Genomic DNA, 26,089 nt, shown 5'->3' with positions numbered 1-26,089 from the left:
GGTTTTCCTCAAGCTAATTTTTGTAGCTCAGACCAGAACTCAACAAAGTATTTGGTAGTTAGTCTCTGAGGTCTGACCAGCATCTAAATGTCAAGAATGTGAAAGAAACTGTTAGGGTAGAAAGACCTAGAGGAAGCCAGTAATCAATAATCAAATTCTTCAAGAAGAGGGCTGCTGGAGTGATGACTCAGCAGGTGAGAAGCCTGCTGCTCTTGTAGACAACTGGAGATTGCTCCTGGTGGGGCTCCTGCTTACTACCTTCTTCTGGCCTCTGTGACTGTGGGCACCTGACCACAAACACACATAGGTACACACACAGGCACACACACAGGCACACACAGGCACAGGTGCACAGGCACATATGCATGAATTAAAAAATTGGTTTTGAGGCTGGGAGAGGCTAGAAATGGTTTCAAGATGGAGCTGAATGGGACACACCAGGGAGTAAGCTGGCCATCACCATTAGCACAGGGAGAGAAGTAGACCCCACTTTCCCTTCTTACTGTGTGTTTTTGAGGAGTGATAGGGACCTGGAGCCATCAGTGATGCAGAAGCTGGCTGTGATGGAAAACCTAAGTACTCTTTACTACTGCTTACTGCTGCCCATTTGTCCAGACTGATGAACTACTGGACCTTCACCTGCCTGTTCTCAGTGGGATCTGGCAGACAGGGTGGCTCCTGGGGCTCAGGGGTTGGGTGTCTTCTAAATGGACAAGCAGCAGCTGCAGGCTAGAGCAAGCCAAACCTTCTGGAGTAACTGGCAATTAGAAACCCGACTAATAGCCAAGGTCCTGACAGGTGGAGGAGGTCCAGTGATGACGGGTCACATTGGAGATGGAAGCAATGATACCGTCCTTGACCCTGGCCCTGGAAGGAACTACTGAGAATGAGTGGTAATTGGTATCAGGCTTTTTCCTGCTGGGTGGACCTAGCACACTGGAGCTGATGGAGCTCACTGCAGCAAGAAGGGACTCTAAGTGGCTGCAGAAGGAGAACTCAGTCTGGCCTGCGCTGTCTGTGAAGCATTCCGGAGGCTTTCTGAGCATCCACAGTGAGCTCATGTGCTATATCAAGCTACCTTTGAAATCCCAAAGAGGGTCAACAGCAGTCCCTTCCCCTGACAGAGCGAACACTTGCATAACCAGCCACCAGGGAAAGCTCCTGATGCTCATGGCAGAGACAATCCCAGCGCTTTCCTGACAGCTTCAGGCACTCTGCCTATGTCATTAAATCTCTCTTACCCCCTGCCTCCACCCACTAGAGATCTGGGACAGAGGACCCTTATATCATGGACTGCCATGAGAACTGGAGTTGCAGTCACCCCTCTATATCTGTGGGCGATTGGTTCCAGTGTCCCTGGATGATGTCATAATCACCTAGGTTCCCAGTCCCTTCTGTAACATAGCCTTGTTTTTTTTGTGTTCCTTACTTGTACCCTCACACATTTGATATTATCTCTACATTACTGAACATTCCAAACAGAATATTAATTCCACCTAAATGGTTGCTGTGTGTATTTTAAGCCATCTGTAGTTTGCTCATAATATCTAATGAAATGTAAGAATCCCACACAAGTCGTTACACCACATTGCTTATGGAGTAAGGACAAAACCATTCCCGTGAATGTTTACATATAGATGGAATCTTTTCCATTTTTGCTCAGTGGCTGTTTGAATCTAGCTGTTGTTAATGACCATACTGTATATAACTAACTCTGTTATGGAGTCATTCCCTTACACACCCAACTGGACTTTAGCGCTGTTTGGTTCTGGAAACATAGTTGGGGGCAGCCTCGTTCAGTGGGGATTCACCTAATCTAATGGACATCTGGGTTCCAGTTTTACTGTGTCAGTCCAATGAGAAGCTCAGTTCTTCCTAAGATCCTGGAGGTTTAGGAAGAGGCTATGGAGAACCTCTTTGTTCCATGGATACTGAGGTACAGGGCCACTGTCTGCCCCAGGCTGAGTATCACTCGTCGTGAATCCCTCCAGATTGTACATGGCACCCCTTGGTGCTGTGGTAAGTAGAAGGAACAACACTTAATATTTTCTATTCAAGTCTTCCCGTGGATTTGATGAGCTTGCGCCCCTTATAGAAGGTTCTTACATTACTTCTTCCTCACTCTTTGGAGAATGGCTTAGTATTTATGATAATGCGTTTCAAGGCCTCCTGTGCTTCAAAACCAACCATCAAATGTGTGCATTGGGTGACTCAATGCAGTGAATGGCCCAGAGCCTCCTAGGAGACTCAAATCTCAGGTTTCCTCCTGCTAAATGTTCTCAGAGAAGCAACCAGGAGCCCCCAGCTGCTTCTCTCATCTTAGCTCTTATCCTACCATAAAAACCTACAAGCTTCCTTAATTTGTTTCATTTTTTAAAAATTCTTATTTCTTCATCCATCTTGAAAGAGAAGTTGGTTGGTCTAACATTCCTGGTTTTTAGTATTTATTATTAAAATATATATTATTTAATGTTTATTATTATTTTATTTAATATTTTTTTCTCTCTCTCTTTTTTGAGACATAGTCTCTCTGTGTAGCCCTGGTTGTCATGAAACTTACTCTGTAGACCATGCTGGCCTTGAACTCAGAGATTTGCCTGCCTCTACCTGCAAAGTACAGGAATTAGTCACTGCCAGTCTTAGAGCTTGAAATATTCCATTCCATGTGCTTCTGGCTTTTATAGTTGGGCTTCTTTTTAATTCCATTGACTCAATAGGAATTAGATATGTCACCAAAAACATTTGTCACATTGATCCATTTGAAAAAGGCAATTTAAAACTATTTTGTTTTCAGGGGAGAGATTTTTCAAACCTAATAAAACCACTCCTTTAAAAATGTTATTTACTACATAAGTTGTATTGGTATACATGAAATAAAGAATGACTTTTGTGATTTCTTAAAATAGTGAGTTAATTTCACATCTATTTTTTCCCCACAATTTCCATGTCTGACCACAACTCTTACTGTGTCTTGGTATAACATTCCATACATACTTAGAACCAGATACAGGGTAGAATTCTATCATTAAATATTAAACAGGCATTTTAGACAGCAAACTACTGGCAATGGAACCTGGACAATATTCATCAAATACCTTAGGGAAACCTATCACTTTGTGTTACAGAAAAGACATCCAGATATCAACTATTATAGTAAACAAAGTAAGATGGAATAATTCAAACTGTTTAAACCATTTTCTTAAAGAAACTTCCTCCTTCCCAGAGATCTTGAGTAGCCTCCTGGCCAGTCATCTGGAAGCCACCGTTCACAACTGATAGACTCGGCTTCCACCTTGGGAAGAGAACCACCTTTTCTTACACTCGCTTGCATTTTGCCTTAATGCCACCTGGGACTTCAGGTGCTTTAGGCATTTTGTCTTCTGTGTTTTAAAAGGTTCTTGACCTTTTGACCTTGATGTTGATAGTTCTAAGTCTTCTCCATTCTGGTTTGTTTTTTGTGCAGTTTTGGCTTTAGTGTCTCAGACGGATTTCCTCACTGGTGCTTTTCTTCAGTTCCCTCATCATCTAAATGATCATTAGCAGCACCTTCACGAGCAGCAACAACCATAGCAGCAAATTTTCCTTTTTCCGTGGAACCTTGCTATTGCCTCTGGGGCAGATCACGTCCCAGACCTACTTTCACTCCTCACTTCCTCCCCCGACGATACAGCCACTAGGTGCTTTCCACTGACACGCACAGGCACTGACCCACCCTTCAACCTTAAGACCACAGGGGATGTTAACAAAGCCCCTAAGGGAAACCGTTGGGTGTGCAGGTGTTTTCACAGTTGTCAGTGTTACTTTAATTGGACAGCTTTTGTAATTCATTGCCTTTGCCTCAACAAATCAACAATTTGTCTTTTGCCCCATTCCCTAAACTTAATGGTGATTGGTATTTATTTTCATTACTGTGCATCCTAAAGTGTGTGTTTTTGTTGGCCTTTACTTCACAATGGGAAAGATAGTTCTGAGGCTGCAGAGGATCATGCCCATGGAATCTTCATGAGGCAGAGGCAAGCACTTTGTGTGAGAGAAGCCATAGGACATAATTGCCTACTGCTCCTCAGAACAGACTGACAGGACAGAATCATGCCAAGAAAGAATGTAAAACAAACAAATTCATTAATTAAATAAAACTAAGCATAGTAAGTATATGTAGACATATGATAATACCTATGAGAGAATAGAAATGAATATTGTTCCTGTTTTGTAGATGAGAAACACACACTTGAAGTTAAGATTGTCATGTCTGTGGTTAGAATGTCTTGCATAGTGATTGTGGTTTACTTTCTGGGCTTTTTCTCAATAGCTAGAGCTAAAATAATATGTATTCCTTTCATCACAGTGGAACACTGGCCAGTGACTCCCAAGGTACTGATCCCAATGGGATCTTGATGATAGTTTTCATGCTCCTGACTTTGCTTTCATAGCCTCACACCTTAGGACCATCCGCTTCAGGAGTGAGTATAGTTACAGTATGACCAGGCTGGACAGGGTTCGTCATTTCTCCAGCCCTATTCCCCTGGATAGAACTCAGCTATATTATGTCATGTGGCTGGTGGACCCTGATGCTGTGTCTCTGCATCATGCCTTCTCCCTGTATGTTCAGAAGAGCACCCAGATTTCTGAGCTCATGTCCACATCTCTTTCATTGCTAAGTAAGTCCAAGCCCCTGACATCTAAACAGTAAAGATCTTTGTGTTTTCTCTGGCATTTTCCCCAGTACTGGTGACCCAGTGATACCATTTTCTATCTCATTTTACAAAAAAAAAGAAAGTCAGAATTAGAGAATTTAAGTGACTTCCAAAGGCTACTCCCTTTCACAGGGACTTGAGCTATCTATTGTTCAAGTCAGGAGCCACAGCACCAGTCCATCCTTATTCAGCTGCCATTGGGTGGAAGGAAGCAGGAACCAGGCTTGGTGGCCATGCTGACATTATGTTCCCAGAACCAACATGTTCATTCTCCTTTGGCCATGTTCTGTTAGCACACAAACCATAGGCAGGTATGAGGGTTCTCCTGACTATCAACTTAATATGACCTAGAGTCACTCAGGAGACAGGCTTCCAGGCATGTGCTTGAGGGACTTTCTAGATTAAGAGATTAAGATGGGAACACCAGCCTAAGTATGGGTTGCACTGTTCCATAGTCTGGGTTCTTAGAATGAAGAAAAAAGCAGGGCAGTGCCCTGAGCACCAGCAGTCATCTCTCTCTGCTTCTTCACTGTGGGTGCAAAGTGACCAGACACCTCACACTGTACCACCCACCGTTAGTTACATTCTCTTCTCCCATATTTTCAAGCAAGTGTACCCCTGTATGCTTTGCTGAGGCATAGCCAGTTGCCTTGGAAGAGCTCATTGTGGCTGGCTGTATTTTCTTTTCTGCCATTAGCTTTCTCTCTCTCTTCTGGTAAGGTTTGTTCAAATGAGCTCAGCAGAGGCCAGTCCCTCTGGGAGTTGGGAGCCCCTGGCATGCCCAGGAAGCCACCACCTGTCAACAGCATATGGCATGAGGCATCTTTGCAGCTCCAACTGCACCAGCAGCTGAGGTTTCCAACCGTGCGCTCAGCCGCCTTGGAAGGCAACAGGGTTTAGCCAGTCCTGACCTTGGCCTCGTAACCTTCAAAGACTCCTAGGAGATGAAGCAACTACCTAGACCCCTGTGAACATCCACAGATTTCTTCTCTAGCTCCACTGAAAGCCATTCAGAGGACTGTCTCTCCAACCTCCTACTGATGAGATAGCGAATGGGACTCTCCATCATAGACTCAAAATGCTGAAGTTCCCTCAAAGGTATCCCAGTGATCCATTCAACACTTAACAGCCAAGTCTTTAATTCTCACTGTCCTCCTAGCAAGAAGGGAGGCCTATTCCTTTCTCTTCTCTGCTGGACCCTGAGCCTAGCCTTTTAACATAAAGCAGCCTTCCCGGCACCTGCAATGTGGCCTCCACCATGAAAAGACTCTGGAATGTGATATAAACCCAAACATGGAAACACCAGGTACATATAAACCACATACCAGCCACTTTACAAAACTAGGACTTTATAGTTCTTTATTCTGTCCAACCTATGTATCTTACCTGACATCTTAGTGCAGCATGCTTGCCTGAAGCCATCTGGGCAATTAAGGGGGAAGTGTGCTGCAGTGCCCGTGCAGGGAGGAAGCTGGAGAAGAGTGCAGTGCTCACACAGGGCAGCGGGAAGCTGGGTAAGGAGTTATCTGCTTCCTTCTCAGGTTTGTTTAGTACCTGACTTTTCCTGCCCCAAGACTGGCTTTGCCTCTGAGAGGCCAAGGCAGGTTAGCTTGAACAATGCCGCAGTTTTGCCTTTAGTCAAAAGCTTCTACATCAAGAATACAAATCAACTGCCGTTCTCCTCCAGCTGTGCTTTCTCTGCTTTTCTGAAGCACGATGCAGCGAGTCTGCCCCAGCAAACACAGGCAAACAACTTTCATCCACGATACCAGGCCGGCAATTTATAGACAGATGCAGCTGAAGCCCAGAGGGCGCTGACACATTCCAAAATCAAACACAGCCCAGAAAACCCCCTGCTCAGACCACAGCTCAGGTACCATCTGAAATAACGGCAGTCAGAGCCAAACCCATCAGTTAAACCAGAATCATACATTTATCATTATTTCTGTGGCCTGCTGCTTCAAGTGACTCCCTGTGAATAAATAAGCCAACCACGTATCAATACTTTGTGTTATTTTAAAGCGAAAGATAAAACATGGCATCTGGTCTTGCCACTTCTTTTCTATTGTATCGATTTAGATAGAAATGAAACACTGATCTCGGAATGGTCCTCTAATTCATTTTTTAAAAATGGCTTTTATTTTTATCAGTGGTGACTGGCACAGACTCTTACCTTGAAGAGATTTAGACTGAGGTCATTGAAATGGCCCAGAGTTTAGAAATTCTTATAAAACCCAACTGTGCAATTGGGTTGGAATCCTGCTAGGAACAGGTTTGCCAGTGCCAGGCTTGTGCCCAGTTTCATTTGGTTCCTGGCAAAACAAGCTTTGCAGAATGGCACTTGGGTTTGTTTATTTGGCATTTCAAATTCTGGACCTGCTGGCTCCCTTCCCAGTCAAAACTGCCAAGGATGGAAGATGTGGACTGCAGCCTCTCAAAGTGAAGTCAGAGGAGGTGAAAGCAGTGCCACAGAAGCTGTGCAGGGTGTGTGGCATCTGCAGAGTGTGCTTCGGGTGCAGGGTACCCAGGTCCCAGCATCCCATGAGGTTGATGTTAAGTACAAGGTACCAAGTGTGCCATAGAGAGCTCTTTGTGCTTCACGGCACCAGGTCACATGTGCTGTGGAAGGTGCAGGGTGGTGCAAGGCAAAATTCATACTGTTCCTTTGGCTAATCAAATCACGTTCCCTAGACACATAAACATCTCTCCTCCTGCTTTCCCAAGGAAGAAAGCTCTGACAAATACACGCTGGGCTCTGACTTTCCTCCTGAGATCTTGCAGCCGCCTCCCCAGATATGGTGGGATAGATGCCTGTCCTACTTTCCAGCCATGAAAAATGCATGCTCAGAACCCACTTCCCAAGCGTAATGAAAGCGGTCCTCTTTGATGGTGTTTTCATTGGGTCCCCACTGCTTGATTTGTAGTGTGTTGGGTTAACACTCTCACTTGATCTTTGTATCATTCTGCAGCACAGTAGGCAGCTGAAATCTAAGCATCATTCAATAAAGACAGTGAGAGAGAGAGAAAAAAAAAAAACCTCCTTTTAAAGTGGGCGGTGAGACCTAAAAAGTAAATCTTAGTATGTGAACTTCATGAGCTCAGAAATTATCAAAATTGATTTGCTTTATTTTTTTATTTTATTTTATTTTTTTTTACCAAGAATGTGGCATCTTCTCTACTGGAGCACTATTTTCTCCGATTTAAACCAGGGGCTGGGGAGATGGCTCAGCAGTTGAGAGCGCTTGCTGCTCTTCCAGCACCCACATTGAGACACTCAGGACCACCTGTAACTCCAGCCTCAGGGGACCGGATGTTCTCTTCTGGCGTCCTTGGGCACCTGCACACACGTGTGCTCCTATGCACAGAAACATAAAAGTAAAGAAATCGATTTAAAAACAAGTCCAGAGCAGTGATTAGTGTTGCCAACGAAACTACCAAACAAAAAGCCAAAACAAAAACAAAAAATCATTTGAAAAAAATTCCATTCTTTAAGCTAGATCTAAATAGTTCACTAAGTGCATTCTTGAGCTCGCTCACTGAGGCTCAGAGAAGCACGTTCCAGCATCACAGGGCCCGTATGCGATGCAAGAACAGCAGCACAAAGCGGGCGCTACTAGATCTCTTCTCACAGCCTCTCACTAGGTTATAACAGCAGGAGAGGCTTGGTAACACGGACACAGACACCTACAGAAAGACTCAGTAGCACGAAGTCACTTTTTTGGGGTTGCAGAACATAGAGCATGGAGAAGCTTCATGCATGTGCTCCCCTTGTTTACTTCTTTCCTGCCATGTGAGAGATCCTTTTTGCTGACTCTTCAAAGGAGACGTTTTTCATAGAAGTAATGAACAAACATCTACTTGTGAGAGCTAAACAAATGAAACTGGGAGAAAATATGTAGAACAGAACCAACTGGAAAATTCATAAACCAAAATATAATATTCCATAAAAATATTAAGATGACCTTGGATTGGATTAAGCAGTTTCACACACATACACACACACACACCAAAAGCACAAATAACAAAGCAAAAATAGTGATGTTGATCTCATGCTAAGTAAAAGCTTTTATACATTAAAGTACACTATCAAAGAAGTGAAAACAGGATAGAATTGAAGAAAATTCTGGTGAATTCAGTGTGACCAGGAACTTACATTTAACATCTAAGAAACATAATAGAATTCACCCATAATGAATAGTCCATTATAAATGGGAGTTATTGTGTATCCCTTTTCCTTTAAGTCATTGCACCATGAAGAAAGCTGCTACAAAGGTCTTATCCTTCTTCTGCCCATCTTCTGTCCATTCTTCAGAAGAATTATTTTCTTCTGAAGCACATCATAGATTCAGAATTTTTAAAGTTTCCTGGAAGGAATCCTGTTCTGTTCTGGGGGGGGGGCATTATTTTGCTGGTTTGACAGCTCGGTCCATGCAGCTTCTTTTTAGGTCGTGTCCAGATGCATGTGCATCCAACTGGCACTGCTGGTCCAGACTTTCTGATCTTTGCTTCCCTCACCATACGCCTGCTGCTGTGTGATCTCTGTGCTTGTCCATGCCACACGGTGAAAGCGTCCCTGGGCTGGTGTGTAGGGTAGCTTTTGGGCTTTCCTTCTCTCCCAGGCCAAGGAGCTGTATTGTCTGTAATCCACTAACCTATTTCTGGTAATGACAATTGTAGAAGTCTTGTCTAGGTTTGTCAGTGAGAGAGTAAATGTGACCACCCACAGCTCTACTTGGCTGGGATACAGTCACTCCCACTTTCTTTTGAATCATTCTGGTGTTGGTATACCTCAGCATGTTGCAGTATCTTGATTCTCTTATGGGAAGACGTTTAAGGAAAGTCATAAGTGAACCAACCACATTCCTAGTCTATAAGAGATTCAGGTTAGGGGTGGGAGAGGTGGAGAAAAGACTCAGTCCACTATCAGCACACATGTTAGCTCACAGCAATCTGTAATTCCAGCTCTAGGGATTCCGATGGTCTTTTCTGGACTCTGGACACCTGCACATATGTGCACAGGCGTGCCTATACTTATAAATAAAAATTTTAAACCCTCATGTCTAAACAAAATTTTAAGAGGGTTAAATATATATATGTATATATGTATATTTATATATGTATTATATATGTGTGTGTGTGTGTATACACACACACACACACACACACACACTCCAATGTCCATTAAAGAGGAAGCTGAGTTGAGTGGTAAAACTTGGGAGGACATTGCAGAAGTCTCCCTGTCTACATGTCAGTGGAGTCTGGTCTCTGGATTAGATCAGATCTCACAGAGAGGCAGCTTAGAGCATGCCAGCTGCCAGTTCTGAGTCAAGGCTCTGTATTCCAATCTGGACCTCCCGTCTTGAGTGGCATGCATTTTCTCGTATTCCCTCCTGCCCCCCTCCACTTAGGAAGTTCACTCAGATTATAAGAGGACAAAATGAAAGCTAAATCCCTTTCAGATAACTGCTTGAATCTTGGCTTCAAATGGAGGAAATGTGAGCTTGGTTCTGATCTGAGTCTAACTGAAGGGGGAGATGAAGGGCTGCCCCACCTCAGGTACCCTCACTCTGATTGGGCTCACCTGGCCTGTGTACCTTTATCTCTCTCTCTCTCTCTCCCTCTCCCTCTCCCTCTCCCTCTCCCTCTCCCTCTCTCCCTCAACTTCTGTCACAAGCAGTCTAATTCCAGGAAGTCACTAGTAACTAAATTGGGCTTGGAGCATTTTTTTTAACCATGGGTAAGATAAGGAGGCCCTGACTGACAGGTCACTGGTTGTTTCCCTTAATGTCATGATAGCTGTAGGTACTGCAGAAGCGTTGGGGGCTGGAGCCTGTCTTTCTCCGGAGAGATCCCCTTCCCCAGCTACATAATGCCTCAAATCTCTACTAGCTCAAGACCAGGCTCATCTGTAGCTATAGATACGCTGTTTCCTGCCTTCCTGTTCTGGGCAAAATAATACAGGTGCCAGCTATTCTGGGGTTATTCTCCATTCTTCACAGGCAGCTTTATGTCCTCAGTATTCTGAAAACAAAACCACCCTTCAGATCACTGCTATGCCTCCCGAGGCTGGTGTTCTTGCCCAGAACCTGAATAAGATCCCACTCAAGGTCAACCAAAGCAGTTCTTCACATCAAGATGACTGCCTGGTATAATTGAGACTGAGGACACTCACTCTGATGGGGGACTGGGCATTTGCTTCCACGGTGATCCAGTTTTTCATTTGGACACTTGAACTCTATTAAATGAAATGCTGGGAGACTGTTTTCCACGGAACACTTGTCTCCCTGGAATGAAGAGAGTCAGAAGTTCCAGAAGAATGGTCAACAGCCCCCCCTCTGCCTTTGCTGTAGTGTCTGCCCTCATCTTACCTCAGATCTCTGGGATACAGGACACAGCTGGGCTGCATCCTGTAGTGGTAGCTGCCCTCTCATTGCGTTTTCCTTATTACAATAGTCAGAGGACCAGCCAGGCACCATATGTGGGAGTCAGAGCAGGGTGATTTGTAATCACCCACCTCAACAGTGCCACTGGGAGCCTCTCTTTTGGCCGTGGGACACCTGAACTAGGTTTCTCTCTAGAGATTGTTCCCTCTTGGCATTGGCTGTGCACATCCATCAATTCATTGACGCATCTTAGAGCACAGCCTGGCTCCTGTGGCATTCTCAGTGGTTACATGCTCAATAAAGGGCTTGAGGAGTGGCTACTAGTGTAGCATAGAGAGGGAGACACTGGAAATGAATGAGGGCAAATACCAGAGGCCATTTTTGCTCATTCAATACATTTCACTCAATCTGCAAGGAGCCTTAATCCACAGAATTATTGTTCTCCTGAATGAGCAGATGCTAGCTCTTCCTGGTGTCTAGGTAGGCGATGGTCCCAGTGCTGGGATAGGAAAAGCAGTTCACAATCTTCCAGCACTCACATCCCAGCTTGTCTGGGCCCTCAGTACCATGGTTACCATGGCATCACTCACAAGAACCTTCTAGGCAGTTCCCATGCTCAGGGCAAAGGGTGACTGTGATATTAAAAGTAGCATTTGTTGCTCTTTATGCTCAAAGGAAATCAAGGTGAACTTGAACTCATTAGAAGCAGGGCTGAAAGCTCATTTGCATGAGTGGAATGGAAATTGGGGGCTTCACTCAGCTCAGACCCAGGGCTCCTCCTGAGCCCGTTTGTTCTTAATTAAGAGTGGTCCTAGGGGATAGGAAAGAGTTCAAAATGGCATCCTCACCCCCCACACCAGAAATGCACAATTCACTTCCACCGTATCTTCAAAGCTTCATGCTCAGCCCTTAAAGCAGGTTGAAGAAGAGGAATCAGGAAAAACACAAAACAAATACAGTAAATTTAAAAAAAAAAAACTTCTTAAAATGTTTTTACACTTGATGAATAATGCACATGTCCCTAACATTTATTATCTGTGATACATCTACTTAATATTAATAATCTGCAGAGAAAAATAGCACCATTTTAAAATAAGCCCTGTGTAGTTTGCCTGTGAAATCTTATTTTACCATCTTTTCTTACCTTGCTAAGAGTTTATTATCTTTTGAAATTTAATTTTTCGAATAACACAATATTGCTAAAAGGAAAACAAATATCCTGTCTAAGGCCAGGCACCCCATGTTCCCTTTAGCTACCTTCAAATATGTCTCTGGTCCCTCCACGCTCCTTCTTTTTGCTCTTAATTTGAGGCCCCTGGCTCCCTGGTTGATGTGCATGGTGACACTGGCTTCAGTAGCTATCATTCTGTCTCCAGAGATGTTTTATTACAAGGCTAGGAGCCCATCTAAAGTACTTGAATTGTTTTCTAAATTCTCTCTCCAGTGAACACAGTCATTAAAGACTTGTGTGAAGAATAAACACTTTCATAATGTGGCTGTCTCAAATTCTCAGGATAATGTTGTTATTGATTTAGTAATAGCTGGCAAATAATGACCACATTGGCTTTCCCCAACCTCTGTTTTCTTCTTGTGTAAAACCTTTGTTGAGCAACCACAGCCTCGGTAATAATGGCTGATAGTCCATTAAAATTCGACCTTGCTTGAGGCCATAGAAATGCTTTTGTGGGACCTCAGATAAAGATCCCCGAAGCCTTGCTTGCTGGTTCCAGTGGGAGCCTCTTTTATCTCAGATTCGGTACCAGGTAGGAAGCAGCAGTGAGTGCAGGGGACATGAAAACCAACTGTAGCAGCTCTCAAGGACATACTTTGAGGTTCAGGGCAACCTGACGCCATATGTTTCAAAGCCAGCTTCATGAAATTTCACACACACGCACGCACGCACGCACGCACGCATGCACGCACACGCACACACATGGAAATAGATCTACTCATGGACCAGATCTACTCTCTAAGATGTGGGGCTGAGTGCTGGTTTGACTTATTTACGTCTTGAGTTCTGTGCACGTAGTTTAAATTTTCTCTTAAAATGGAACCCTGGTCGATACTGTCCACGGAGAGCAGGTTACGGAATCTTAGATGTTTAGTAGACTGGGGTGGGGAGAGGGAAGTCTAAGGGAAGCGTAGAGCGACACGAGCGAGCAAGCAGAAAGCACACTGGTGTTGATTCTGAGGCCGGTGGGTCATAAAGGCCGACAGCTCAGTTTTTGCCTGAAGATGGCGCTTGTGAGCAGAACAGGCCAGAGTCACAGTCAGTGAGAGCAGCAAAGCCAAGTCCTCTCTGTTTGATCCAGAACCTTCTTTTCTACCTGGCCACTGCCGTATTCCAAGCATTTCAATAGTATTATTTTTTTTTTTTATGCTGGTGTTTTCCCAGCATGGCCAAGGCTCTGAACAGTATCAAGAGTGAGAAGGTATAGAGTCCCTGACCTGGGGGTGGCCTCAGACAGAAGCTGTGTATCACGTAGGTAAGAACAGACAGAGGAGCATGTGAGGACGGGGAGGTAGCAGGAGATGGAAGTCAGATCCTTAAGAAGGGCTGTGTAGTGATGGAGGGCAAAGATAGCACTTGGAAAAAGACCCCATTCCGTGGCGTACGCTTCAGTGTAGCAGACTGCGATGAAAGCAGCGATGAGCCATTTCACCGGCAAGCTATGACCCACCTGGAAGATACCTGTTGAGTGTAGGAAATATCAGGCACAGATGAGGAGACAAAGCATACCAGGACCTCTCTATATAAGAGTCAGTATCACAGAGAGACTGGTAAGATAAGGACTCTGTTGTCTCCAGCAGCGCTGACCCTGGCTCATATATCTTACACTTGGGGAGGGCTCAGGGCCTTGGGATATCTGATGGTGGTCAGTCTGGGTCACCTTCATGCCTCATGGCAGCATCTTTTCTTTTTTATTTTGTCAAGTGAATATTTATTTACCACATTTCTCCTTAAGGGAAGAGGGCAGAAAGTCACACAGGATGTCTCATATCCTAGCCTGTGAGGAGTCATTCAGCTACAGGTAGGTTTTTCGTTATCCCCTCCGGCACAGTTCCCCTCCATCCTCACAGAGTAGAAGATGCTGGGACTCAGGCTCCTGAACCCTCCCTGGGTAGAATAGCCTCCTCAGGTGGGATGACCCTTCCCTAGGCAGGATAACTTTTACCCTCCATAGGTGGGATGATATTTTTCTATCTGAGCCTCCTCAGATGGAATGAAGCTCCCTAAAAGGGGTGGTTCATCCCCATGTGGTGCGGCTACTCGCTGTGTCGGATGACCCTCTGCATGTGGGTGAACCCTTCCCCTGTGGAATGGTACTCTCCAGGTGAGGTGACTCATTCCCACATGGGATGATGCCTCCCCAGCAGAGGGCCTCGTGCCCCGATGCTTGTCAGAAGCACCTCCATGAGGGAAGAAGACTGCTTCTCCCTGGCTCCCAGCCAAGCCTGCACCCTTCCTCACATAGGACAACTTTAGGAGAAGTCCTACATACCAAGCCAGCCCAGTCATCTCCCTGATGTGGCACTCCAGGGCCATGCTATGCTGCGGGCATTTTGTCTCCTTTCTTCCAGTGTGTGTAGAAGATGGGCATGTACTAGGTCTTCCGCTGGCTCCTTCCCTACTGGGTACAGTGTACTTTGGCACATTGTGTAAAGCAGAAAGCGGCATGCATTGGTTTCTCTTTACATGGCTGTGCCCGAGTACCTGACAAGCAACTTAAGGCAGGAAGAGTTCATTCTGGCCCACAGCTGGAGATCACAGTCCATCATAAGCAAGACCCCGTGGTGGCAGGAGCAGCGCACAGATGTGGCAGCTGTGGGGCCTGTTCAGACCTGAGTGGATCAGGGTGGTGGACAGGTGTGTCAGCTTTGAGGCCTGCTCACAGGTGGGCAGCTGTGGGGACCAGTCACACCTAAGAGATGAGGATACAATGATATGAATGCTGATGCTCTGCCCACATATTCCTCTTTCCTTTCTTGTTTGGTCTGGAACCTCAGGCCATGGAATGGTGTCACCCATACTCAGGTTGGGCCTTCCTGCCTCAGTTAGACCTCTCTGGAAATACTCTCAACCTCAGCTGCAGAGGTATGTTCCTTAGGGGATTTCTTTTCCAATCAGGTTGGTGACAATAATCCATCACATGATGTGACATTCATCTGTTTCTTCTGCTACCCCATCTCCACTCATCTCTGAGTCTCTCCACCTCTCTTATTAAGAAGGCCATCCTGCTTACTCAGGGGCTAATTCAGATGAGAGATTTCTACCCAGAGATGTTGCTTGTCAGCTATCTGTGTGTCCTGAAACCCAGGCAAGTTTACATGTAAACTTATCTCCCAAGGTCAAAAGACCAGCTAAGATGTAGCAAGAGGGAGCTGGTATCCATCTCTCCACAGAAGGACTCCAGTGGCCACCCGAGCTTTCTCGAGGTGTTGCTGATGAGGAAAGAAGAAGATCGGGAAGCTCTGTGATGGTTCTAATTCCACTTCTGTGTTTGTTTTCCTGGTTGGAAAAACAACCTTGTGCTACTCATCAGCAGACCTTTTCTTAGCACAAGATCCACACAAGAGGTTACATTAGCTCAGAGAGTGAAATGCTGAAGACCCAAGTAAGAGAGAGATGGTTTATGCCAGACTTGATGGGAAAGTGGGGCGTGGGGTGAGAGAGAGAGATAGATAGATAGATAGATAGATAGAGAGAGAGAGAGAGAGAGAGCGTGTGAATGTTTGTGACACAGGTGAGGAGGAAGTCAAAAGGTGCAGGTATCTCAGGATGTGTTTTTATTGATTGACAGCAATGGGATCCAAATTGAGAAGAGCTGGCCAACTGCGGTTGACAGAACACACCTTTCCTAAAATCCATGAGGTGTGTGTATTTCCTTCTACTTGGAGGTTATAGCTGCTATTACTAAGACTCCAAGGGCAGAAATGTCCCTGCTATTTGGTTTGCACATGGGCTATGGTATGGTCTGGCCTAAGAGTCAGAGTTTGACCATTTCTCCTACTCTTCCAATGGGAGGAGCCTCCAGTGGCTGCAGGCTACAGATACAGGTCCTAGATTTGAGCTGACCCCTGGCCCCTCAGTTCTGGGCTTTGATACCCAGGTTTCATCCAGTCCTCACCAGTCCATGAATGGACCTGTAGAGAGTGCAGTGCATTGTCCTGGTACCACCAGGAAGTGTAGCAGGAAGGCTTACACCCTCAGCACCCGTGTTCCTTCCCCTGCTGTTGATACCTAGTTCTGGCTCTAGCTTAGCTGGGTGCATCAAAACAAGCAGAACTGAATCCTCTTGTAACAGATTCTGAGGACTTTTCCCTACTCTCCTCCCCCACCTCCTCCCTGGATCAGTTTTTGCTTCTTCTCCCCCTTCTCCTTCTCTTCTTCCTCCTTTTCCTCCTCTTCTTCCTCATGCTGCTCTTCCTCTGTCATTTTCCTTCCACCCTTCTCCCTCTCCATTTTCCCCCTCTCTTCTTCTCTCCCTTTTTTGCATCTGCATTTCACAAACAATGGTGCAGGCATGCTTCCTCACAACCCTTTGCACCTCACAGGTTCACAGGGCTTTGCTCTGTCTTATGGAGTCTCTATATTTGAAGCCTTGTCTTCAAAAGATTTTCATCAATTGTAGACATACAAAAGATTATTCTCTTGTGAAATATTTTAGATTCTTTAAAAAATTACTCCAAAGTGGAGTAAATAATGACAAAAAGATTGCCTCTCTTAGAAATAAATGTAGACAGCTCTTGGGAACTAGGGCTTTGGTGGCCAGTAGGAATTCCTGGTTGGATTCTGCTTTCAATACTCACCTGTAAGTATGGATGCTCTTATGTTCTGGAAGCTTCTAGAAAGTGCTCTCATACTGGTGGCTATGGGAAGAAGCTGTGAGGCACTCAGTATCATCCCCTTCTCAGCAGTAAAAGATTTATTAAAAAAAAAGTATGGTCAAGAAGGAATCATGGGAATAAATACAGTGTTTATGGCTTGAATTAAAAGACCAAGCCTGGCACAGCGCACAGCCATCCATCAGTACAGAGTGTGTTGTCAGCAGCTTGATTCAGAGTTTGGTGAGTAGATGTCTCTATGCGGAGTGTCATAAGCATCAAAACCACTTTTCTGTGTATTACTTTTCTCATCCCCCACAAATCATGTTGCAGGAGATTGATGGTAATTGAATAAATTGCTGCGTGTACTTTAAGCCTGGGCTTGTTGCAGGCAGAACAGATTTATTAGATGATCAGTTTGATTTTTTTTCTCTCATGTCCATGCTGCTGAAGCGTGGCTCACAAACAAAAGCAGGGCAGGCTTCTCAGTGCTGAGTGAGCAGGCTGTTGTCTGGAGGGTGCATGGTCATGTGTGTCATTAGAGCGTCACCGAGGTAACCATTAATGGCCTTTCTGACAGAGAATCTCTGGGATCTCTTTGTGTGTGTGTGTGTTTCATGCCATAATGCTATTCTGATGTGTGCTTTGTCACCTGACTCTGACCCGCATAATTCCTCTCTCTTATAAATGAAGAGATAAGCTCTATCCTCAATAATGGGGGCTTTGCTGTGTGCAGCCATCTTCGATCATCTGAGTTCCTTGCAGAATGTTGCAGATGGGTACTTTATAATACCAGTATTTTTGAACTCTTATTCATGAGGCATGAACTGAGGTTAATCAGGATCACATAATCCAACAAGATCACTTTATAAATGATGTCATTTGGAACCATGTATGTCCCAGGTCATCACTCATAGTCTGCCAGTCTCCATAGTATTGTAGAAGGAGGAGTGTCTTACAACAGGAATGCTAGGCATCCTAGGATGCTGTATTGGTTACTTTCCTGTTGCCATGGCAAAAGCCACTGGAAGGAAGAAAGGAAGGAAGAAAGGAAGGAAGGAAGGAAGGAAGGAAGGAAGGAAGGAAGGAAGGAAGGAAGGAAGGAAGGGAGAAAAGAAGGAAGGGAGGGAGGGAGGGAGGAAGGAAAGTTGTATTTTGTCCCACAGTTCTAGGGTACATTCCATCATGATGGGGATGTCATGGCAGCCTGAGCAGAAGGCAGTCTGCAGAAGCACATCTGCAATCAAGAAGCAGAGCACAGTGGATTTTGGAGCCCAGCTTGCTTTCTCCCTTTCATTCATCCAGGATGCCAACCTGTGAGTGATCTTGTGTGGGTGGGAGAAGGTCAGCAAGGTCAGCACAAGGAAGAATTTGGAAGGAGCAACAGAAAAACATTGCCTTTCACAGAAATGAAGGCCCCGTGCCTATGTTTGCGTGGCTTAACATGATACCTCTTTCTTCCAGCAGCATTTGTTGACCTATGCAATGTCCTTTCTCCCATCAGCTCTCATGACAAATGAGTCCAATTCCACTATAGTGACGAATGTGCTGTCTTTTCTAGAAAAGAATGGCTTTGAGCTGCTTAGCACATTCAGTGTCTTAATCCCCTTGTGCATTTGTTTTATTATGTAGACTGTGACACATTAGAGGGCCATGAAATTAATTTATCAGGTTATATTTAGCTTAAGAAAATAAAATGCAATCAAAATTGTGCCCAGTGCATGGTTGCTAGTAGAATAAGTGGTCGTATTTTCCAGGTTTGTCATAGATACTGTGATGTGTGTGTTCATGTGTTTGTTTGTGTGTGTAAGACAGAGGAGGTGTTTACTGCATTTCAATATAAAATACAATTTCTTTTTATTCAAGTGTATTTATTCTTTGAGTCATACATACAATGTATTTGGATCAGACCTACCTTTCACTCCCTCCCGCTTCTCTTCATAGAGCACTCCTCTTCACACACCCCCTCGACCTCATCCCCCTCTTCTTTGTCTTTTTTATTAACTCACCGAGTCCAGCTAGTGCTGGCCTTATAGGCACGGGTCCTGTATGAGAAACCTACCAGTGGGCACACTCCTGAAGAAAGTTGGCTCACCCTTCACCAATAGCTGTCAGCTACCATAGCTCCTCAGGCAAGGATGCGACCTCAGCCTTCCATCCGTGCTCAAATGTTGACTGGCTTGGGCCATAAAATGTATTTCTCATAGCACATTTCAGTCACAGAGTTGGAAAGCCTCTGAGCGTTGGAGAGAAAGTGAATACTGACATCAAAGAGCTGATGCAGCAGGGTGCTCTGTGCAGGCCCTGCACTCCCCAGGAAAGGCCCATCTTCTGCAATATCCATTGGCAGACTCCTGGGAACGTAGCTGTCAGCCCCTGGAATATTCTGTGTTCCAGGTAGTATGCCTCAGGCCGTGGGCCACATTAATCTGGGTTGATCAGATGGTTTACCCTAAGGACATGACCCACAATTAAGGTTGGTTTTGTTGTTAGACATAGTAACCGAAGCCAACCATGTAAACACTGCTTGTTTATGTGACCAAACCCAGGGACAACCCTGGTCAGAGAGGATTAGGAAAGCTTCCTTGGCTGGTAGCACAATTTGGAAGAGATGAAGTTTGCCATAAGATTCCTCTAGCATCTAGCAGCTTCCCACTTAGACCACCTCATGTACATTTTCTTTTTCCTGATTTAGCCTGCCTCCCTTTGCTATAAAAAACCATAGACTAAGACCAGGAAAGTAATTTTTTATGACCCCTATAAATCTGGGGAACCACTAAGGCAGGGCTCCAGGACTGCAACATGGGTGCTGAGACAGGAAGCAAGGGCTGTAGGAGGCTTTGGGGACACAGATCCTAAAGGGACCTTGAAACCTAGATAGAACATGAGGCAATAGGCTGGGACAGAATCTATGTGAAATGAAAGTACTTTGTGGTGGTGGAGGAAAGATATCGCGTGTGACAGAGGTGATCTTTGGATGTTAATTGTTTGAGCATCATAGGCAAATATAACCGGGTTAGAACAAAAGGAGCTAAACATTTTAATCATATGCCAGCGCCAATAGCATGAATGTGGAACAAAATAATAAAAGTATATTGGTCCATTTTCCATGGCTGTAATGAAGTACCCAGGTTTGGTAGCTTATAAGGAAAACAGGTTTATTTGACTCATGGTTCTGGGGGCGCAGGGGTGTAATACCCATTGGATTGCTCTGGTGAAAACCTCACAGAGGAAGCGACCTCAGTGGTGGGCCTGTGTGTGAAGTAGAAAGGTTGCATGTTAGATGAGAAGCTGAGCAGCAATGCAAGAGCCATGCCCGCAACTGCTACCCCCTGTAAGAATTAACCCTGCTCCTAAGCAAACTCCAGCAGTTTCTCCTGACACAGCATTCCAGCCATCTGACCACCTCCGACCAAGAGCCACCCCTTAAAGCTCCCACTATGCCTCACATGCTGAGGACTGAGCACAAACCCCTGCGAGACACACTCTATATCCAAACCTCTAGCTTTCCTGACATCGTGTTCTGTCTTCTGATTGATGATTTTAGTGATATTTCACTTTATACATTATTTTTAATTATGACATATTGTACACAAGTGAGATACGTCTTCAGAGTCCACACGAAGGAAAATCAATATAAAATCAGAATGCAGGGTCCTCAGGGGGAGCTTGGCGCAGGCTTGCCTGCCTGCGTGGCTTCGCAGCAAGGATTCTTCTCCTGTTTCCCTGTGTGGTTTGGGAAAATAACACAAAAGAGATTAGTCGTTAAAGCTTTGAAATTTAATTACGATGAGGGAGCTCTAAAGGAAATTAAACATAGCATGATTACTTTTGAAAAATATAAATTCAATAGAGAATATTGGCAAATAATTCTTTCCATACTGTTAGTTCATGCTTCCTGCCATCAGGGGGTAAGAAAGAATTTTGAGAGCCATTATTAACTAATAACGGTTTCTAAATTTTCATGTCACTTCTGTTTCTGAATATTTTTTGCATATTAGTAATCTCCTTGGAGCTACAGGTCTTACTTATTAGCAGCCGGATTGAAACCTGGAATCCTACCCTGTCTTCTGCTTTGAAAGGAGGCTTTTCATGGTAGGCTTCTGCCTGGGAAGGGGCGAAGGGGGGGAAGAAGAGAGATGAATGCCCATCCTTGGCCCCACCTTCCTATGCAAGCTGGCGTAGTCACGAGATTCCATAGTACCTATGTGATAATCTCCAAGGATAGTGGTTCTTGAAGGTCGTCACTAGGTCTTCACTGTCCTAGATCATCCCGGCTGGCAACATTCTGTCTCTCAAAAGCTGTGACCTTCCATGCCATCTATGGCAGATCATGGGTCTTGGCATACTGGGTTTTTCTCCTTGCGTTGTGCTTACCACCTCAGGCTTTGATGAATTCATTTTGGCTCATATCAGTGTAGTCAGAAAAAGCAATACCTTTCCTACCTGACGTTGAGCTGCCATTCTTTCTGGATTACCCTTGACTGCCTCTCTCTATGAACACATTACACTTGCCTGTGAATTTAACGGCTATCTCTTGATCCCTTGTTCCCACAGACCTTGTTCTACATATCTGATTCATTTTTATTTCCTCACTCCCAGCAGTTAAATCTCCCTTCTAATACCACCTTCTCACTGGAAAGGCTGCACATCCTTTTCACTATATGTTAACACCCAGACTACAGGTAAGGATATGCCTGAGACTCTTTGGGAAGGTCTGTCCCTGCTGGGGCACACAGACTTCCAGCCCCAGCCTCAGGCTGCTTTGTGGGGAAATGCCCTTTCCAAAATGCCCTGTGAGCCCCAGTTTGCCTCTGGGAGCCGTTGTTTTTGGTGCCATTTGCCAGCTGTAAATATCTCAGGGCATCTGAATGTAAGCCAGGGGACATACAAACTACCTGAAGCCTTTGCCTGGCCTCCGCAGTGTCTCTGAGGATGACTGATGTGATGGGGGATTCCATCTGCCCACTGCTGCCCTCAGCATTGGCCACCAGCTCAGCCATTGCAGCCTAACAGGAGTGTGTTGCTGTCACCCATCTCCTGCTCATCCTGCCCCTGTGAAAGATACAGTTCCTTTTCACATCTCAGAGATTGTGTGTGTTTGTGCTTATGTGTGTGTGTATGAGAGAGAGAGAGAGAAAAAAGAGAGAGTTTAATGGGTTTCACCCCTAAATGTCCACAAACAGGATTTGAAATAGGAAAATCCTAACCTTGAGTGCTGGGGCTTCTCCATTCCTGACATTTTTTGATATATCACATAGGGAGAACTCATCGTTCTTCATAGGCCCTGCCTCTTCTCACCTCATATATACATACGCCTAAATGACTTCCCCAGGGTAACTAGGAGCCCATGGCATTGGTTGAAAGCAAAACAACTCCTATTCACCTATACAAATGTCTGACCAAGACTAGCATGCCTGTGAGTAAATCTGGGTAGTTTCAACAAAATTCATGGTTGCAGCTGTCACAGATATTTTCGTATTACAATGATAACTTCAGAAAACTTGAAACTGAATTTATTCTTTCAGTTGGTTTAAAATCTTAGTGGTGCTCAGCCACACATATCTTGTGGCCAACACTCAGGCCACTGTGATGATCTGTCCTGGATGTCCCAAGCTCTGCAGTCACCTAGCACAGAGCTTCAGTAGCTCAATAAGGCACTAGGTTCACCTTAAAGCCTTTGGAGGGTGCAAGGTTGCTGGGAGGGAAGGTTTGCCGTTCCTTACAGAGACAGCCACACAAATGTGCATTCCTTATTACGTCCCAACTTTCCCAATGAGTTCTGTACATACAGCCAAAATGAAACATCAGAACTAGCCATCCATCTTGGCAGCCTGTTTCCTTGTTGACAGCAGCCCATAATGAAACATTATGAACATATGTAAGACAAACAGACTGCACTGAAACTTAAAAATATTTTAACTTTGCTATGTTTTTGTGTGGTGTTGGGAATTATTAATAAAACAATTGCACTTTGTTTTGTAGACTTATGATCATTTCAAAATAATACTTTTTCTGTCATCTGACATTTTAGTAGCTAACGCATTTAAAGAGATGCTTCTGAGAGAGAGGCTTCATCATTACAGCATCCTGAGAGCTCATTGGTCCCTCTTTTCTCTCTCTCTCTCCCTCTCTCTCTGGCTCACTCTCTTTCTTCCTTTTCTGTCTGATGAAAGGAAAGAATGTTGAATATTTTCCCTAAGCAAATATTTTCCTCATCTCCTCCCACCTTTAGGGCCACGGCACAGCACTTTTTCTCTCTTCAAAGGTTGTATCCCCTCCCATTGCCTCTTGTCACCTTGTTGTGACAGTGATCACACTCTCCTGTGCCATGTGCATTCCTGAGTTCCAGGCCTTCCTAAGCTGAGCGCCAATATCACAGTTAGCCTCTGTGTTTCCTGTGGTGAGGATTTTCCTATTTCAATGACTCATTATTCCTAATAACCTTCAGGGGATAGGGAAAGACTTTGGGGTTTTCTCTCTGGAGCCCCTTGTCTCTCACATTACTTGTTGCTCTATGGAATCTTTCTACATATATAAATGCCTTTCATCCTTTCCTTTATCCCAGAACACTTGGATACCGGAATATTTGTTTGTTTTTGAGTGTTCTCTCTGTCACTCTCCCCCCTCCCCTGTTCCTTATTTTGTCCCTCTGTACTGAAATTTACTGGGAAGAACATCTTGTATTCTGACCCGGTTTCCTCATCTCTGTATGAAGAAGATCATACCTAGTCTACTCAAGGCCTTTTAGGAAACCAGTATTCGTATTTAAATTCAAGCTGCTTTCATGCTGGCTGCCCTGTTAGCCTTCACTGCCAGACTCTAAGTCTTCCCTGTGAAGGCCTAGCCTTGCACCTCTGCCCTGCCATCTTCACAGGTGTTTGGGGCAGTTATGTTTTTATCCTTGAATTCTTCTACATGCTAAACCAACACTAGCTTGCATTCCTCAGTTGATGAGTTTCTAGCAAAGAAATACCCATTTGTGACCATAGATCTGTTCATTTGTTTGTTTTATCTTTGAAAACTACACAGGATTTCCTGTGTACTGGCAGCCCTGACACACAGCACTTTTTTTTACTTGGTGCACATTGCCATGCAAACAAAAGCAAGCACTCTTTCAGATGAGCAGATACTTCTTAATACGTCTTAGAGCGTGTTTCTGGATCTCTTTGCTATGTGGATGAGACTGATAAATGCAGAGTCATTTGTAAACATGTTTGTAGAGACACAAACAGGACAGCCCCACCCTGGTGATGTGCATGGACAGTTCCTGATAACTGTGGAACTTTGTGGTTATGTGATTCTGATCCTGGGATTTATGGCCGTGTTAAATTATGGTTCTGTAAGCAGCCAAACAATGAAGGCTTTTATCCCATACCTGTTGTCAAGATGAATGGGTTTCTTCCCCCCAAATTTCACAGTCCATTATTTTTCTCTAAAAATCTGAGATGTACCTGGACATAGCTCTGAAAGCAAGGAAGGGGTTCGGTTCCTGATGGTGGATCCCATGCAGCTGGGAGCATGAAAGAATCTCATGTATTGAGCTGTTGCAATGTTCTGAGGGAATGGAAGTTCCAGAAGCTGTGAGATTGTTCAAAGTCATGGAGAAAGGGGAAGTAGAGACTGTCTGACCCCCCGGAAAACCCTTATTCCACCTCTATGCAGGAGGAGGTGCACAGGCCCCTGAAGCAAATTCACAGTGAACCTCTGCAGTAGTAATTTTTCTGTTGCTGAGATAAAACTCCATGACCCAAAGCAGCGTATGGGAGAGTTTGCTTTAGCTTACAGTTCTGGAAGGATTAGACCATCATGGCAGGGAGGCACGGCAGCAGATGGAGCAGGAAACTGAGATCGCACCTTCGACCATAAGCACAAGCAGAGAGAGAGAAGAGAACTGGAAGATGAGGCTAGGCACTCTCAAAGTCCACTCACTCCCAGTGACATTCTTCCCCCAGCAAGCAGCTTCCAAACCATCACAAACAGCGCCATCTACTGGGGACCAAATGTTCAAATGCCTGAGCCTACTGGGACATTTCTCATTCAAACCCCCATATCCCACTCCCTCTGTCCTTCCTTCCAGTGTGTGTGTGTGTGTGTGTGTGTGTGTGTGTGTGTGTGTGATCAGCAGTCTATCTTTCAGCTAATTTTGGTCTAAGTTGAGGTGTAGTTTTTATTGGGTCTTTACATATGTGGCCCCACTGTGTAGCACCCTTCTCTCTTTGTTTATACTATTCATGGTACAATATGGACGACATAACACATCTTAAATCCCTGTGTTGGTTAGTTGTTCTTTTTTGTTTGTTTGTTTGTTCGTCTGTTTGTTTTCCAACTTGGCATAACCTAGACTCACCCGGAATAGGAAGCCACAGTTGAGAAAATCCTCCCATCACATTATCCTGTAGGCAAGTCTGTGGGACATTTTCTTGATTCATGGTTGATGTGGGAAAGCCTGGTCCACCGTGGGTTGTGTGGTGGTCCTTTGTGGTCTCAAAAAGCATGCTGAGAAAGACATGGAAACAAGCCAATAAGGAGCACTCCTCCTCTACCGCCTCTGTTTCCGTTCCTGCCTCTAGGTTCCTGACTTGGCGTTCGTCAGTGATGGGCTGTGGCCAGAGATGTGTAAGCCAAATAAACTCTTTCTTCCCCAAGTTGCTTTTACTCATGGTTTTATTCAGAGCAAAGGAGAAGTAAGACCTCTTCCTTTTCCCTTCTTGCTTCTGCAGTCATTCATCCACTCTTACACCAACCATCTCTATGATGTAATCCCACCCTGACGTGATCTGGCATCTTGGAACCAGCAAAGGACCAACAAGCCATCATTGTATGTACCTCCTGAGCTACCTCTGCTGCTCACGGGTGTATGGCGTTCCATTCAGCTATGCCATTTTCAGTTCTTTTCCCTGTATCATTGACCTAGCCAAAGGCCACAGTGACTTATCTGAAAAGAAGGGAGAGAGTTATCTTCTAACTCTTTGACTCATTCTAGCCAGGTTGAGTAGAGAGAGGAAGCCTTCCCCAAACTGGACTCTCACTACAGCATCCTTCCCTCCATCCTGATCATCCCATAACCCAGCAACCTCTCTGTGCTCATAGGTTTTATGGCTTTGTCTGTCCTGAGATCTTGTTTCTTAAGGAGTCCTTAGCCTTGCTTTTGGGAGACATAGCTTCCAGACAATCATTAGGTAT

General features: G+C 44.8%; 1 protein-coding gene and 1 pseudogene across 2 annotated transcripts in view; one reads left to right on the top strand and one right to left on the bottom strand.

The window, feature by feature from the left end:
• The window catches only part of Dpp6 (dipeptidyl peptidase like 6), an 831,812-nt gene that overhangs the window by 173,265 nt on the left and 632,458 nt on the right, over positions 1-26,089 (top strand). The window lies entirely within an intron of this gene.
• Positions 3,187-21,906, bottom strand: LOC110560027 (nucleophosmin-like; annotated as a pseudogene).

This window comes from Meriones unguiculatus, chromosome 21, assembly GCF_030254825.1.
Source record: "Meriones unguiculatus strain TT.TT164.6M chromosome 21, Bangor_MerUng_6.1, whole genome shotgun sequence".
NCBI lineage: Eukaryota > Metazoa > Chordata > Mammalia > Rodentia > Muridae > Meriones > Meriones unguiculatus.
The sequence above is the reverse complement of the archived record's forward strand: the minus strand, read 5'-3'. Positions and strand labels throughout refer to the sequence as shown.